Source organism: Mugil cephalus, chromosome 6 (assembly GCF_022458985.1).
Source record: "Mugil cephalus isolate CIBA_MC_2020 chromosome 6, CIBA_Mcephalus_1.1, whole genome shotgun sequence".
In the NCBI taxonomy this organism is placed as follows: Eukaryota; Metazoa; Chordata; class Actinopteri; order Mugiliformes; family Mugilidae; genus Mugil; species Mugil cephalus.
The window spans coordinates 1713110-1731519 of record NC_061775.1 but is presented as its reverse complement, the minus strand read 5'-3'; positions in this window follow the sequence as shown (position 1 = coordinate 1731519).

Below are 18410 nucleotides of genomic sequence, written 5' to 3'. Positions count from 1 at the left end.
CTATTTCAGTAAATATCCCCAAAGAAACAAAGAAAATGTTCGACATCTCTGTTTTTAAATACCCCAGTTCAACTGTCTTAATATTAACATATTATAAGATTAATAAATACCAGAAACAGTAGAGGATATATAAAAAAAATAAATAAAAGGCATACTGGCTTTTTTTCTGCAGTGACTCTGTAACCTCTAAGTGCCCTTCCCTTAACAAAAACATGCATGCGCAAATCCACAGACACAATTCACCACCATCATATTTAGCAACACAGTTTAGAGGTCCTCCCTGCATTTTATTTACCAATTTAAAAAAAAATCTGAAAGCACTAGTAACGTAACTTCTTTAACTAACAGTACTCATTCAGCTTGACGACAATATCACGAGTCAACACAAACAATCAATCGTGTCTACTGCAATAACACTGAAAGGAAGTGCTCCCAATTTATCTTTATTAAATCAATAGGGATTTGATAGCCTTACCTGCAGTGGAGTGCTTAGCCCAGTGTTGGAGCTGTAAGTGTCTAGTGCATTGGGACAGGGAGAGATCTCTGGTTCACTTGTTGTTTGTCGGGGATGGGGTAGTTTGCTGTGTGGCTGGAAGCGACACTCCTAAGGGCCCACTGTGAATAGAGGTCAGGATAATAGACACAGTCGCACAACAAAGACTGATAATCCTGTCTCGCCCCACAGCTCCCGTGTTGCAATCAGACATTTTAAGGGCAGTTAAGTTGCAGCGAGGGGCGACTGAATGAACTGCGGTCAGGAAAGACTCCCAAGCTCCCATTATGGACAGTAACCGGTGTCAATTCGCAGCAATTAGACCACTCAGATGTGTCAGTAGACAGGCCTCAAATTAATAAATAAATAACGTCGACCACAAATGCTCGCTGATATGGCCTTTTGAGTCATTTGAGTCTCCCAGTGGTCTATTTCAGAGCTGAACACTTAGTCTTTCAAAAAGTGACGAGGTGTACCCCCTCCTCCCCACTTATCCTGGATGACCTTTGAGTGAAAATTGTCCTTAGTGAGCAAGTTGCTTAAATCTGCTTCCAGTGGTCATCAGGAACACTTGCGGCACAGATCCAGTAATGCTAGCTCATTATTAAACTGCTGAGATAAACAAAACCGTGGGCAAAAAAAAAAAAAAAAACCTCATGCTAGAACACGTGCTGTCCACAGGTCAAATCTGACACGAGCATTAGCCATAACTGTGAGAGCATGTAATGTAACAGAGAAGGTAATCAATAAGTGAAGGCACAGACTACATAGATCTCCCAGCTGATTCATAAACCTGGTTTAATGTATGGAGCAAGGTTGCTGCCTTAAGCCTTGGCGCAAACAGAAGAAACAGAATAGCCGTGGGGGCACACATGTGTTGTCTCTATAAAAAAAAACAGGAGGATCATCACCGTCAAGGGGACATAACCTTTTAGTTAGGCCCGTGTGTTTGTGTCATTATTAATTTAATGTACAAGAAGACAATCTTTTAGAACAGCCTCAGACTATGAACAGCTCAGTGACAATGGGTCAGAAGGGCGTCATTATGCCCCCTGCGTCCTTCGAAAATGAACACACAATACTGTTCATTGATACTTTTTCTCTCTGGGTCTCATATTGTGTCCTTTTGCGGAGGAAAGCAAAAGGACAGAGCGTCTGCATTTAGAGTGGGAGCACTCAATCAAGAGGAAGTCATTACTTCAGAATAAGGGGTAGCTATATGCTTTGCTGCGCAACTTCAACGGAATACTTCACCTTTCAGCAATGCATAAATGATGTGCCAACACTCTTTGATCTGCTGGAGGTGATAACTTCACAAGCATGGACACGTTCCACTGATAGAAGAGCCTCTGCTCTGTCCAAATATGTGTCAACAAGCATCACTTTCACAAGAACGTAGTGAGGAGGAAAAAGTGAACAAAGACAGAGTCCAGAAGAGATGAAAGTAAAACTTCTAATGCCCGTGAAAAGAAAAACATGTTCATTGTGCCTCTGGGGGAAAAAAAAAAGAATTCTTTTAGAATGAGACCTCTGAAGTTTTGTTTTAACTACAGGCTGGCAATCGTGATTATTATTGATTAATACACAGAATTCTGTGTTTTCTTGATTAGGTAATTATTGTTTGGAGTTTACAATGTCACAAAATAGTGAAAAGGATATTTCTGCATAGCCCAAATGCCCAAATCTCAGATATATAGTGATACCTTGAATTGAGGGAGTTTTTAGCATCTGTTCACAAATGTAGACTGATCCATTAACTATGAATCCATTAATTGCCTGACTTCGTCACTCTAATTTAAACTATATGAAGTTATGGGGTTAAACTGAATCATTCTAATTTTTTTTTATTAAAAACTGTATAAAGAGATTCAAGATTCAAGATTACTTTATTGATCTCCACATGGAAATAGTTTTTTCCAAGAGTCTCAGGATAACAAAGAACATACGTGAACCACACATAGACATAGTAATAAGAGTCAAAATAATTTAAAAAAAGGTAAAATTAAATTAAATTAAAATAATCTTAAAAAAGTGGGCAGGTAAAGTATTATTCTTGAAATGCCATAATATTATTTTAATATTTTAATGAAATATGTGGTTTTCTGTCTTTTCCCGCTCCTAGTAGAACATAAGTCACATTAAGGACAGCTGTCAGCAGCTTTTCATTCGTCACAGTGGACACTTCAGATTGTGATTCCCCAAGAAATGACAGAAGCTCGTAAAAGCTCTCTTCTGTGTCATCGGGGCAGATTGGGTGACTGTTCCTGGACAGTCAGACACCTTGATACAGCTGAAGAAGGAGAAAAAAAAACATAGTAAAGTGAGCACACAAAGCACTCTTCTAAGAGGTCAAAGCGAAGACAAGACCCCCTTTCAGACAGAAGGAAAAATAAAAGCCTGTGTGACTTTCAACGTGCCTGCTTTAACCAAAGTGCCCGAACTGTGTGAAATGAAGGGTCACCATGTAATAATGGCGATAATAGAAATTGTTATAATTGCTTCTCATTTCCATTTCAGATTTACACTGTGGAAATATGAGCAGCAATGGCCCAGCCCTCACTGAGGTAATTTATTTAATCCTTATTCATATGAGGGGTGGAGAAAAAGTGAAGAAATAATATTCAACTCTGTTTTTTCTTCATAATTTTTTTTATATACTCCTTGACACAAATACTGAATTTTTAAAGTCCACAACTTTGCAGCAGAATATTTTGTACAACTTTTAGGGAACTCTAATGAAATGTATGGGAGCAAATGCGTCTTTAGTTCTCTTTATTTTGCAGGGAACGAGTATGGAAACAGATTGGGGTTTGCCCAGGGAACTTATTAGCCGATTCTCCCTTGTGGGAGGACTTCCAGGGAAAAAAGGATAGAGGCTCTTCTTCAGAGCTGGCTGTAATGCCACAAGCAGCCTTTGCTTCTGCTAAAAAACCACTTCAAACACACAGCTCCCAATGAAACACACCAGAGAGGCAGTATACTAATTAATACACAACGTGCATGAATAACCCATATGAGTGTACTCGGTGTTCAATCTTACATTATAATCATGTCTTACACTGCAGAATATACTAATGAAGCCATATTGTGCATAAAAGAATAGTGTGTTCAACTGCGCTCAGTATCATGATGTATGCAGATGACAGTGTGTAACATACTGGTCTATTTTTAAGGCAGCTTCATTTATTTATTTGTTCATTTTCAAATGAAGACTACATCAGCGCAGGCAGGGGAAATAAATGGGGGCATTATGTATGAGCCCATCAGGTTGAATGTGTTAATGAGAGTAAATAAAACAAGTGATTCAGGCTGTCACCACATCAGTAACTCCAATGGACTTTCTTGGTTCTTTATGACTTATATTATTGTGTGTAAAATGTCAGAAAACTGTGAAAAATACTTGCTATAACTTCCTACAGCTCCAATCTCTGATTTATTTCACCATCAATCCGATATCCAAAGGCATTCTGTAAAATATCTCATGCAGCAAATTCACCAATTACTTAAAATGTGATCAAAATCCCCAATTAATTCCCCCAAAGTTTTTTTTTTTTTTCTCTGTACCAGTTCATTGACCAATTAATTGTAATTATTACTTACAGTAAATCCTGCAGAATTGGGTGAGGCCGATTTCTGATATATCTTGCAGACAAGAAAGAACTGACAGCTTTATTTTAAATATGTAAAATGAGTCACTCAATCCATACCTCGGGCATGTTTCTATACTATCTGGATTTAATTTATATATGTTGCCAGTTGTCAAATAAATGGGACAAATTTAAACAAATTTATTTGGATTTATAAAATTATAATTATGTGGTTAAAAAATCAGAATAAGAGGCATAGGAGGAGGTTATGTTTCCTTATAAACAAATGTTTTATGCTCACATCCGTTGTAACCATCATGGTGTTTTTGATTTATAAGGACAAATAACATTGCTGTTTTCACTCAGTGTCAACAAGCACTGCCATAAACAAAACTGACTTTACTGACAGAGAATAACTGCAGAAAGTTTTTGGAAACGAGGTAAAACCCAAGTCTTGCAGTGTTTGTAACCCACACTGTATTCTATTCCCAAGATCCATGGAGGAAACACTGGTTAAACCATAAAAAAAAGAGGAAGATTGCAGGCGCAATAGAAAAACCACTATGTGGGTACAATAATCGCCCATTGTCCACAGATACATGGGCTGTAGCAGTAATCTTCAGATCTCCTCAGTGAGGAAATATAGATATTTGTAGAAGCGCTGAAGGGATTAGACAGGGTTTTCTACCTCCTGCGGCACATGGCCCGAGTCATGCTGAGAGCACCAGGAGCTCTGTGGAAGTCTGTTAAGACTTCAGGATTTGAACTACTCGCTGCATTATTCTGATATGACCCAAACAAAGCCATCAGCATGAGACCGGAGTGGGGGGTCGTAGCCTGTTTCTGGATCGTATCCTCCTGTTTCTTAATACTCTGATAATAATTTTATCCAATTGATACTGTATAACATATATTAAGACACATAATAAATAAAGAAAAACTTTAATTAACAGTACAGAGTAAAGGCATAGCCTCCATAAATAAGATAACCTCTCCGATATAAATTAGTTGTAGTTGCAGGGTGTTAAAATACAGAAATTATAAAAAAATGATTTTCAAGATTCTGTGTTATATTTCAGATGTTTCTTCCCCCAGTTCCTCTCGATAGGAGTATTGTCTTTCAGCCGACCATGCAACTTTTGTCCTCCCTGTTTGACTATTTATAGAGGCTAAAATGAAATATATCACCTAATTCTGTGTTAGACACTTTTAGCCAACTTCTTTCCAACTAATATCTATATATTGTAAACTTATTTTCAGAATATATGGCCAGCAGACCGCATTTATTTCAAATTATGTGATGAGAAAAGCATTTGAAGGCAGGTCAAATTTGACCTGGAGGAGAACAGGAAGGTTAATTCTCATTTTCTTTCATATCTATGCCAGTGATCATCGACTGGCAGCCTGCAGACCACATCCGGCCATCAGAACATTGAACTAAATTCAGGAAACATGAGGAGGAAAAAAATATTTTATGATTTACCGACCCCAAAGATGTGTTCGATCTGCGGGTTACTAAGACATGAAGTCCATCTGTCAGCTTATGATTAGCGAGTAGCCTACACAACCCGATCAGGCCTATATCATTTACAAGACGGCGCTTGTGTAACAGTAGCCTCTTTACCCATGAGTTTTCCTCAGACACAGACACAGACACAACTGGAGACACAGTTTCGCCTTACAAAAAGTTTACTCCAGAACACACAAGAAAAGAACGGAAAACACAAGTCGTTCAGCGCTCCATAGCACTGTGGCACAAATAGCATCATGTGAATGCAACACCACGATGCTGCCCAGGTTGGCATCTATGACTTGTGCTAGTGTGGTGGGTTAGGGTCTGGCTCAGTGTCAGGGTTAAGATTAAGGTTAGAGTTAGAGTTAGCACTCTGCAAAACCACACCCTGTTGGTTGTATACAGAATAAAAGAAGTCTTATGGGTAACACTTAAGAAATCTGCATAAATGGTCACAGAAAGAGAAGAAAAAATATCTATTAAAATAATTCTAAAATATTTTTTCATGTCAAATATCAGCTTTGTGTCACCACAAAATTGATCCAATCAGGAAGCTGGATGACATGTCAAAATCAGCTGAATATTAATTAATATTTCCTGCCAGCCAGGGCAGCTTTCCTCGATTACATTTTTATAATTACAGATCAATTCCTCCTCAATGAATTGCCTCCTACAAGGAGATTTATTAACTATCGGATAATCTTGGATTTCCCAGCCTATTCACAAATGTTAATGTTTTAAAATATGAAACAATTTATTAATCAATGTAGCTATTTTATCTTAAAATGTGGGATCCAGTGTGCAAAAATTCGAACCGAAGAAATGTGCATGTCTTTTATGTTACCTCGTGTCCAGTGGAGTCCAAATTCTGTTCCCATCCTCATACTCATTGTTTATAGGGGTCTGTTCTATTTCTATCATACACTCTCCCCTGTTGACACAACTATTTAATATTTAAAAGAGTTAAATGTAGTCATTTCAGATCTAGGCGGAACCCTCCAAAATGTAGCGAAACATAAATTAAGAAGTCAGTGCAAAACAGCATAGTTAAAAAACTGCACTAACATTAACTGTACAAATCAAACAAGAATAAAAACAAATGAAATGAACTTCCACCTACAGAAATGCAGAGAGGCGTGGTCAATTCTCTTCCCTCCCAAATTGTTTCTGGGTCAAGCCGACAGCAACTTATCACCATATAATACAAGGCCAAGGCTTCCATCGCTTTGTAGGATATAGAAATAGAATCACATCATGTTCTTGCAAAGTCGATTGATCTTACTACTTCCTTTTTCTAAATACTTAGCAGCCTTGTCCTTTGATATGTGTTTGTCTGCGTCCCTCTCTTCTTCATTTCCATCACAGTGAACCAGTTGAGTCTTTGTCTCATTCTTTTCAGCATCAATCCTCATCTCCTTGAGCTTGAGTACAGCATCTTATAGCATGACCCTGACTTAAGAGTGCAAGTGTTTCGTTGAGCTCCTTTCTGACATTCTCGCATTTCTTTTTGTGCATCGCTTTTGTAATCCTGTTTGAAGTACGCAGTCATTTTGTCCTGCTTCCAGCCTTGATGTAGCAGTCAAGAACCACAACAACTACTCTCTAAATGGGCTGTGTTATATTTCAATTTGCATTTACAAAGCAGTCGGTTCTCACGATGCACATCCCTAAATCTTGTACAAGTTGGAGTGATAATAGGATAAATCCAGTCATAAATCTGTTTTTTTCTGTTTGTTTGTTTTCTGACTTCTTCATTGTGCTCAGTGCTAATTTAACAAAAGGGATTATTCTTCCCAGCCTTGCTTCCCTGCATGTCCTCAACAACTGTATTTTCCGCAACAATTAAGCTGGAAGCAGTTGCAGGGAAAACACTGCATAACATATTGATCATAATTACTAGTCAAGTGAATAAGTGGTAATCTCGTTATCTTGTCACCTGTCAGAGGTTGGGATATAATTTGTCCTTGGAGTTGATGTATTAGTTAAAAATAGTGGTAGGTTTTGAACATCTTCAAAGGGGCCAAATTTCTGATGGCTAGACTTCTTGGTCAGAGCTTTTCCAAAACTGCAGCTCTTGTGGGGCTCATGCATGCAGGGAGTGGTCACGTTAGCATGCATTTATGTTTAGTTCGGACTAAATTGAAGCTAAAGGAGATCAACAGAACAGATGACTTCAACAAGTCTTGGTTGTCATTCATTATCCATGTCTTTTTTCTTTACCAACAGACATGCTACTGTAGCTCAAATTGTTCTGTTTGTTCTACAGCATTGTTCAGGTGGTGGTATATGTCAAAGTAACATCCATATAAAAGTCAGAACCCTGCACGTTAAATTGTAATGAGATCATCAGTGTTGTTCACGTCAAATTCTGTGTTTGCTGTGGCGGACGGGCTTACTTGTATATTCTGAAAAATGTGCAACATTTGTGTTTCATTGGTTATAATTCTCACAGTAAAGACAATGACTGCCAATAACAAAAAGATAACTCATGATGTTTATGTGTTTGGTTGAGAAAGACGCCGCTGTGCAGACTCTGTGAGTCCACAAATGCAGTGTTTGGAAGTAAATCCATTTTCTCAGAATATGTACCATTAAGTAACTTTTATTCAAATGAATAAGACATTGTTCCATGATCTAATACCTGTTTTTTCTTAGTAGACTAATGGTCAGTGGCACATCGTGACCGGCCGAATGATATGAGCAAAACGTTGCTTCTTTTGGTAGTGCAGGTACTGTGGACCCCAAACAATATGCAGCTTGACTTGTACCGGCCCAGTTTTCAGAGGTAACGTTTTCATGGTAGAGTTAAACATTCCAGGTGGAAATGGCATTTGAGGCATTTATTAGCCCAACCACACAAATATAAACAGATTACTGACAGAAACTCCCATCTTTCCCAAGATCTAATCATGTGTGGCTAAGAAGATTGTATATTCATATAAATATAAAAATTAAAATAGTGTTCACTGTCAGTAATTGATGACCCCTCCTGCATTTAAGGGTGGTTATATATATTCAACCAACTCAGATGTGATTTGGAGTGATTAGCTAACTCAATCTGCATCTGACCGTTGACTCCTTGGTACATAGTTAGCGAAACAGTATCATAGTAGAAAGTGTATGCGTTTGAATTTCATCTCATAAACACAAAGATGCTAACGGCAAAGTTGGGGAGGTGTACAGGCTAGTCCTCTGCAGCTCTGTAACCTACATTTAAAAGGTCTTTTTTTTTTTAATCTAAATGCAACAGACAAGATTTAAATCCCAGTTTGAAATATGTCATATTATTGGAAAAAAAAAAATATATTTTGACCATTATTATATACTTAATGCTACATGTTCTCAGACAAACTTACATTAGAATTAAAGGAGAGCAATGTTTTTAAAATGTACAGCAGTCTCCTGAGCAGACTGTTTCTCAAACCTATTAGTTGACACTGCTGATGTACACGTACAGCTATTAACCCTCTCAGTGATTCTCCTGAGTTAATTCCTAATGAAAAATAAATTGAGTTGCTCCCTACACTTTCATAACATTTCCTCTTCAAAATAAATGGGCTCCTTTATGAGAAAAGACATACTGTTGTTAATGATTTTATAAGCAGGGAGCCCACCTGACATCCTGTTTTCTATTACTGTTCTTTATTCAATTTGCAAGGCGCGCTGCAGGTGACCTAACCTATAAAAGGGCACTCCAAATTAAATTATCAGAGCTCCTTGAAATTTTATAAATTCAGAATCGGGCTCACAGAGGGATCTCATACCCGAAACTAATGGCCTCACCTTTAGCTTTGCATAAATCAATTGCACCAAAGGTTAGAACACATCATGCCAGGACATATCAATGCAGTTTTTAACATCATAACATGCAGTAATTTTGTGAGTGTGAATGGCAGGTGTATGAGGTCATATGTGAGAAAGTTTGTGGGTTTGTGGAGCTGTAAAATACTGCAAAATGTACAGTACATAGTGTAAATACTAAAATATAATTAGGCAGTTTTTTTTTTCAATAAACTCCTTAAATAGTTTTAGTTCCAGCTTGTAATGTGCAAAGAGTTCCTGTTTTACATAACTCTACACTGAATATTTGGGGATTATGAGGGTTATATACATGTAATGCAACAACATTGTTTTCTAAACTTTCTATGAACTTTTCTCACTAGCTTATGATATGATAGACTGAAAATAATTCATTAAGAAAATAACCAACATTGAGAGGGAATATTCAAACAATTACACTTAAGCAAGCATTTCCGTAAAAGGTGAAATGCATCTTAAAAAGGGGATTTTTCATATTATTTAGTTGTGAACTAATGAAAGTTTCTTCCCATGATTATTCATACTTGAAACCGGTTGGAAAACCTAACACAGAAGCAATATTGATAATTTTATTCTGTGTCATGGTAAGAAGTGGCATTGTAAAGCTTTTGTCACCTCAATAGGATCCCCTTCATCCTTGAAAGAGCACCAGCTCTCTCCAGTGTCATTTTGTTCCAGTTGGTAACCTAACAAGAGGGTGGCGACAGAAAAAAGGGGGCCAATCAGTAACACTTGTTGCACCTGAAAACATGGAAATTTTAGACTTCTGTGTTTGAGAAAATGAAAAACATTGTCTAGTAAAGAAGTCAGGAATATGGATAGGATCATTCAACTGTGTTCAATCTGAGTCAGGACAAATGCTTTTATGAAGCAGTCGAGCGTGAAGGAAATTCATTTGTAAATTGCACTCGATCTTTGGGGAAATTGCTCCTTTTTTCCAATTCATGTCCAGATGTAGAATTGTCACAGAACAAAGTCTATTTCAAATACAATAGACACAGATCTCATCTGGCCAAAGTATAAACAATATAATATGTGCATATGACAAAGTATTTGACAATAGTGCAATGAAAAAAGAAAAACATTCAACACATTCAACACTCAAATAGCAGCATACTGACGGACCCGTTAAATTTAATTTATTTTTTTTTTTTACATATTTTTTAAGTTTGTGTTATAATAATGAAGAACAAATATTTATGTGTCAGTTATTAATACCTTTATTGTCTTTAAATCATGATTGTGATTAGGCCCATTTCAGTAAAACACAAATTAAAAATATAATATCTCAATATATATGCATTCATTTATCAGTAGTTTTATGCGCAGACAAAAAAAAATGTCTAGTGTGCACTAATTTTATGTACAGCATTTGTTCATTTTGCTTAACCCAGACAATTGATGTGCATGCAGATAGATACAGTACCAAGGTATAGAAAGGCCTGTTAAGATAAAGAATATCGACAACAACATACATGCGTAGATAGATATATGCTCATTTAAACAACTGTGACTAGCTGAGAGTTTCTGTCTTCTAAATGTATATAACAGATACATACAGTATGTCCTCATTTTAATGCATTGTTAAACCTTATGCTCAGTTTAGCACTAGGGGGCTCTATAATTCATTGTGCTGAAATAAATGTGTTTTATACGGACACTAAACACTAGATACAGTCAAACTATGACAAGTGTAGTTTGACTAACAAATAACCTAATCATTAAAAAATAATTAAAGTAAATAATTAAATTAAACCATATATATATATATATATATATATATATATATATATATATATATATATGTATATGTATATAATTTTTTTTTTTTTTTTTTACAACAAAGCAGACTTGGAAAGTATCCCCATTAGAGAGAAGGGACAAACAATAAAAACAGTGTTTTTAGAGTACTATGTTCACTTATCTTAATAAGTTAATTTCACATACAACAGTTTGTGCCACTTTCTCATCCTGCTACAAAAACAGACTTCATCGCAATATAGAAGGGCAGTAGCAACACAGACAGGAACAGTGGGCTATTGAGCCTCCTGGATTTCCATTAACTAGTTGTGTGCATCAATGGTGAACCTTACAGAGACAATCGCGATGCATTGATTACTTTTCCCACAACTAATTAAGGTAGGTACGCAATCCATTCCAAGGGCTATGCACCCTCTCCCGACTGAGAATTACACATCTGTCTAAAAACATTCCCTGTAGCTTGAACACTGGAGCAGACAGGAGTCCTGACACGCCATTGGGGATTTTGTACCTTAGGGACTTTTAATTGCAGCTGATTAGTTTGCACACAGAACAATAAATGTAGCAGGAGCTGAATATCATATGTGGATTACAAGCACCAGAAAGAAATCCAATATCACACAGCAGCCGCTTGCCTTTAAAACTAAAATGAAAGTGTATCAAGGCAGACGAGAAAAGTCCTATGCTACTTTGTTATTAAACATGAACTACAATCCCCTATTCCATCGTTGTTGTGTTCGTCAGTTTCACAAAACACCACAAAGAGCAAGACAACTTGACCCTAATTCCCTCCTGGCTTTACTTTACAAGTACACCAAGTGGTTTCAAGTGTGTTATTAAAACCTGCCACATATTATCAGAGATAGCCACTTTGACTCCAGAAACAATTTAGCAAAAAGTAGTTTCATTGGCCTTGACAGGCCCAGTGCAACAAACAGAAATGTGCGCCCTCTCTGACTCAGCTGAGGACTCATTGTTGTGTATATGCTGACTGTGAGATTTCTAGTGTTCCACTGACTTTCTTTTTTTTGTTATGTCTGCTATATTAAAAAAAAAAAAAGATTAATAAAAGTTCTGAGAGTCCCTATATGATTTAAAAATGATCCATATAGAGTATAGAGTGTACTAGAAGGAAAACCAACAAAACTTGAGTTGATTATTTTTATGTAGCTTTTTTGATGTGTTTCAACTTAAATTTGGAACAAAAGTTCATTAAGGTCACACCATACTCTCAGTTTTTAGACAGAGATCTCTCTTTCTAGGCCTGTGGCGCACACACACACACACACACACACACACACAAACAAACACACACACATGAACATGCTGTCCATATGTGAGAGGAAGTGCGTTTTAACCTGACTCTTGACCAACAGAGATCAGCTTGAACCCAGAGTCTTGTTTTCCTCTAAACCTCTATACAGTGTGTGGGTGGTGAGGACACACTAGGGACTGTGCTGTTCCTGTTTGCATCTACATCAGAAACAGTAATAAGTCAAAACTACACATAGTGTCAGTCTTCAAATGTATTGTTCCTTTTTGTGAGAGAGAATATGGTCTCGTTTTTGCAGTGCTTCGTTTAAAGGAATTAACTTGGCAGAGCAATAACTTCCTGCATAACAGACTACACATATTCACAGGCGGGTGTAATGTTGCACGTCTGTAAGGTGACATTTCAACTTGTCACAGAAGGAAAGCACAAGTGTTACCAATCATTTATATGATAGCTCTGTTATATTCAGTGTCTTGGTAAGCCATGACATTGTGACGGTGAGTGGGCATGCACGATACTAGGACAGTGAAGAAACTAAATTTGAAACAGCTGAAAGGTAAACTGTGATAAATTCCCTGAAATAAATAGACACTAAATTAAATCGTAGATAAAATAGACTGTGTCCATAACCTCCTCCTTATACAGTTGGCTACATGTGTATGTATCTTTTAATTTGTTCCGATAATGAGTGTATAAATTGCACTGTTTTACTCACTCAAAGCAATGCTCATAGAAGTGGAAATATCCAGTGTGTGACTCCACAGCTGTCAGTGGTGGTGCAAACTTGCTGATGATTAGTAAGAGTCTGAAATCTCTGTGAACTACTGAGTGTCACTCTGATTCCTAGGACACTCTAGCTACTTCGGACATTCCTGGCTACAGATTTTAAAATCCTGACAAACTTGCTCCACATTCATGAGGAGAAAGCTGACTGGTTTCTGTCAAAATCTTGGGAACACTAAACCTACAAGAATGATATACAGCACTGCATCATTTCCTGCGATTTAGCAGAGGTATGTAGCACTCACATTGCTCTGACAGTTTTTTTCTTTGCAGTTTCATGTCATTATATTTTGTATGCAGTTAGGGTCGTTATTTCCACTTGCCTTCACGTCAGGTGACCGACTTTGCTAACATAACACAGAAAGTCACATCTTGCCTCCCCTGGCACAGAGTTTATCTGGTTCATTTTTACAGAAATACCATAAACTCAAGGAGCAACTAGGTCTATCTGTTTGCTATTGTTCATCAAAACTAGTACCCAGCTTTAAAGCTAGACCCATTTCTGTCTTCACCAAGCTTAATTGTTATTACTGACCTTTGAATTAGATGGGAAGCAAACTCCAATGTCATAGAAAATCACTGATTCAAAAAGAACCAAAAACATCTTGCATATTAAGACGTGTGTATAGTTTCTGCTGGTTAGACTGACGGTCTAACGCAGTGGTGCCCAATAGGTCGATATTTATACACTGATAAGGCATAACATTATGACCTAATTACAACCCATTATGTCCTAATATTGTGTAGACACAGAGATGAGTGTTTAAGTACAATTAATATAAGGCAGAAAGACTAAATTGTAACAAAAGGAGAATACTTTTTTTTAAAAAAAAAAAAGAGAGAGGGAAAAAATCTGATAAAAATCAGACTCAATAATCGTATCATTCATTTGGAACATCTCGCGAAATGAAAAAAAGACTATGTAAGTCTAAAATGAACGGTGCACTCACTTTGCCTAACGTCACTGCATATTACTGGGCAGTTTGCCTACGCTCTGTGACCTTCTGGCTGCATGCCACTTCTCTGTCGTGTGGCTGCTTGGAGTTAAAGAGGGAGAATTGTCCGCCCTACTCAACTGGTGCAGTTATACTTTTGCCTGTGCAGGTTGACAAAAGCTGTTACAGACACAACCCAATAATACACAATAGAATACGGATCTGGCACTTAAATCTCAGGAAAGTCTCATACCTGCTTTTTAAATAATAGACATCGCTTAAGCCAATTCAAAGTCCTACACGGAGTGCATTACACAACATTTTTCCAGAAAATTCACCCTTATGTGACAAATGCAAGTCTACTGAAGCTGACCTGCTGCACCGTTTTGCCTTGTGTGCTAAACTGCAAGGCTTCTGGGTTGATATTTTCAGTTTATTCTCATCAAAAATCCTTAAAATACAGATACAACCTGAACCAGTCCTAATAATCTTGGGTATTTCAGATGTGTTGAGATTTTAAAGAGTGATGCAACAATTTCTATTGTCATATGGACCGATCACAGCTAAGAATCTGATTCTAATTTGTTGTGAAGGGAAAGAGGTGCCTACACTGAAACGATGGCTGGCTGAGCTGACAGACACCCTGCACCTGGAAAGGATCAGATATTTTACAAAGGACGGAACAAAACAATTTGAAAAGATCTGGCGACCACTGCTCTCCTTCCTGGAAAAGGAGTGGGCATCCTGACCTCCAGAACCAGACGACCCAGCGCTCTGGGGTGGGAACTTTTCCTAAAGTGTGTTGTGCCAAGAATTGATCAGTCAATGATCATTTCCTTAATTCAATCAATGTTTAAAAGTGTAATAGTTGAATGAATTATTGATCTTACATAATGGTTTGTCTTTCTGGGAGGCAGCAAACAGCTCCAACCAGATGGCTTTCAAATTCATTTCCAAGAGTATGATGTTGGTTCATCAAACTTTTAGCTTTTAGTACACGTTTTTCCCAAAGAGAGTTCAAGTCACACATTTGGATTCCAATAACTTTGGAGCAGACTATATTATTTAACACACAACTCACACTATCAATCACGGCCTTCACTGTTAAATTACCGAACCAACAAATAAATGAAAAAGTAAGAAGGCTCTCGATATGCGAGAAGCATATAGCGCAAAATATAAATTCACTGAGAATCAAAGAACATACCCAGATATTTATAAAGACTTACAATGTCTACATCATCGCAATATATCAGGCATATTGAGGTATTTTTAACATTTTAAGTAAAAGCAATGATGAGTTCCTTTGTTTTAGAGACACTGAGGTCAAGAAGGCTGTTGTCATATCACTTTACGAAATCAGGTAGTCCATGGTCTGACTCTGCACCACGGAGGAGAGACAGCAGAGCAGTATCATCTGAACATTTAACAAGAAAACTGTTCTTGACCTTGTGGGGACCCTTTGTTGGACACCCGGATTTTAGACATAATAAAAGCTACTGTGTCCTGTCAGTCAAGACGTTTAAGAGCAAGGCTAAAAGCTGGTAGGGAAGATCAAAATAGGAATCAATATAACTGTAATAATAACAATAAAATATAAGGTTGCATTTTATTAAACACTGATGAAAAGTTAGCAAGGATAGGATGTTTAGCATCATCCACCCCTTAATTCCTTTGATAAGCAAACTGAAGTCCCATCGACCGTGATGAGAACCTCATCTTTTAGGATTTTCTCAAGGATTTTTACTACAAGAGAAATAACAGCCACATTTCTAGGTTTCTTAATATTAGGACTAAATAATGATTGGAAGATTTCCAAAATTTCGGGAATGTGCAGTTGTCAACATACAATTGAAAAAAATGTGAAAAAACACCACTGAGTTGCTCAGCACAGTGGTGTAATGTGTGACCACAAATAAGATCAAGACTTCTTGTGCCTCCAAAACAGTTGTGACTCAGTTCAAATAGTTTCCGAGCAGAACACTGAATTATCTCAAGATGATCATTTATTCACTTCTCCTGTCAGTGGTCACAATGTTATGCAGTAGTATAGATAGATAGATAGATAGATAGATAGATTTTTAAATACATTTCAATACATTCCAATACAATTCATCTTACCAGCTGTCAATAGTTTAAATTTGCTTTCAAATCATGTGCTTTGTAGTGTGGAAGGGTAGTGTGTATTTTCTCTTACCTAAAATCATTATTTACATGTATATAAAAAGCTTTTTGGTGTCTACAGTTACTGTTTGACACACCAAAATGGCCAAAAATATACTCTTCGGTATGCTCAATAGCTTGTTAAAGACTTATAAAATTGGGGTTATGTTGACTTCCGAAGAGGATTTTCTTGATCCTCTTATCTGCCTCTGACCAAAAGCTGACAAACAAAAATGACTAAATCTCATTTTCTACTGAAACTGAATTTTCTTCCCTTTACTCTTGAAATGCCTTACAAGTGATATTTCAGGTTCAGGATAGGTATTCCCTCTTAAAGAAGCAAAGGCTCTTTTGTTAAAGTATCACTGCCTATCTTCGCGCGCACACACACGCACAGCAGCTGGCATCTCTGAGCCCAAGCAGAAAGCGTAGTTTGTCTCTCCAACCTTGTGTACTGAAATATTCAGGAGCTCCTAGTTTATGAGACAGTTGCTGCCATCTGTGCCCCAGCGTTCAGTCCTCCCATCATAGCTGAACATAAGGCCAACATCAGAACAGATATGTGTGAGAAGTGTCAAAATAGATTCTCCACTGTACTCTTTATTTCAAATCTCAATATCGCCTGAATAGCATAAACAATACTCTCCGTTTGCTCACACACCAAAACTCATGCAAAAAAAATAAATCTGCAACTGTAGAGTCAAAATTTCCATATCCATGAGAGAGGAAAGGAAAAGAGGAAACATTTACACAAGACTGCTTCCACACAGTTGAAGAGGTCTTTTCTCTTAGGTGTCTTTTTTTTTATATAATGTCATTGTGGAGCAAGCAAGCTCCTGTGAGCTTTTTACGAATTTCTTACTAAATGAGAGATTTCCTGAGACAAAAAAGGCGGAGGAGGAAGGGTGCAATCAGTCCAGGTTTGTTCAGAGCAACATCACTTCCTTCCTTACCGTTAGAGGAGAGTGTCAGAGCGAGACATTCAAGCACCAAGTACTTTCCCAGGACAGTAATGCAGAGCAATTCTAATGGTGTCATTCAAAGCTGCTGCCTTTCTCAGCAATAAACTGAACGCCTTGCCTAAGCAATTCAAACCACCTCCACAGATTGCAATACAGTCAACAAAGAACTTATCTTCCAAGTGAAACTATTCATCGATGAATGTGTTTGTGTGCCAAAAAGAAGACGGCGTTTTGAAAAGACCTCAGTTACACCTGAATGGCTGCTTCTCTTTTCTGACTATTGTCACTGTTTCACATTTAAATTCACCTGTTTTGTAACTGCGCTGCCAGTTAAATTCCACCTTAAAACAGCAATTCTGAGTATTGATATTCATGGGTGTGGTGGTGGAGGGGGTGGGGGGCAGTAAAAACTGTAAGAATCTGTATTTGAAATAAGTGGCAGAGGCTTTCAATGAGGATGAAAAACGTTGTTGTGTGGCAGTCAGTGGCCCACCAACTCTACACAACATCCAGCCCCTGCTCATTTTCCCTCTCAAAGAATGGGGTCATTAGCCCATGACAGGTGTCAAAGAACCAAAAATAAAATGTGCTGCTTTATCACTTGTCTTCAAAGGCACACTCAGAATTCCAATACAATACAAAGGGCCACAAATTTCTGTTTATAAAGCCATTTTATACAATACCCCAACTTCTCTGGGCATGCTCATAGATAGAATGCCTGTTTTATACAAGTATAGAAATGTGAACAATATGCACAGTATTTCAACAGCTTTATAAATTGTACGTGGCACCCTCAGATCTCTGCTCAGGAGGAAGTGTGTGAAAGTGCAGACGGTTTAAAAAAAAAAAGAAAACGATTAACCCTATATGTACTTCAAACTGTAAAGAATCTGCATTGTATCTATGCCTTATGTACCAGGAGCATATGCTTGGCGTAACTGCAGATATTTAGACCATTGTCTGAAGAACACTGAGATGGTCGGCGCTGGAATGTGTGTGTAAATTTGTGTACAGTCCTCTGCGGAAGGGAGGGGGTCGTCCTTCAGTCAATGTGTTGTTTTGGCCTGTGTTTACATAGCCTACTGTACATGTTCAAGTGAGAACAATGGCACAGAGGCTTC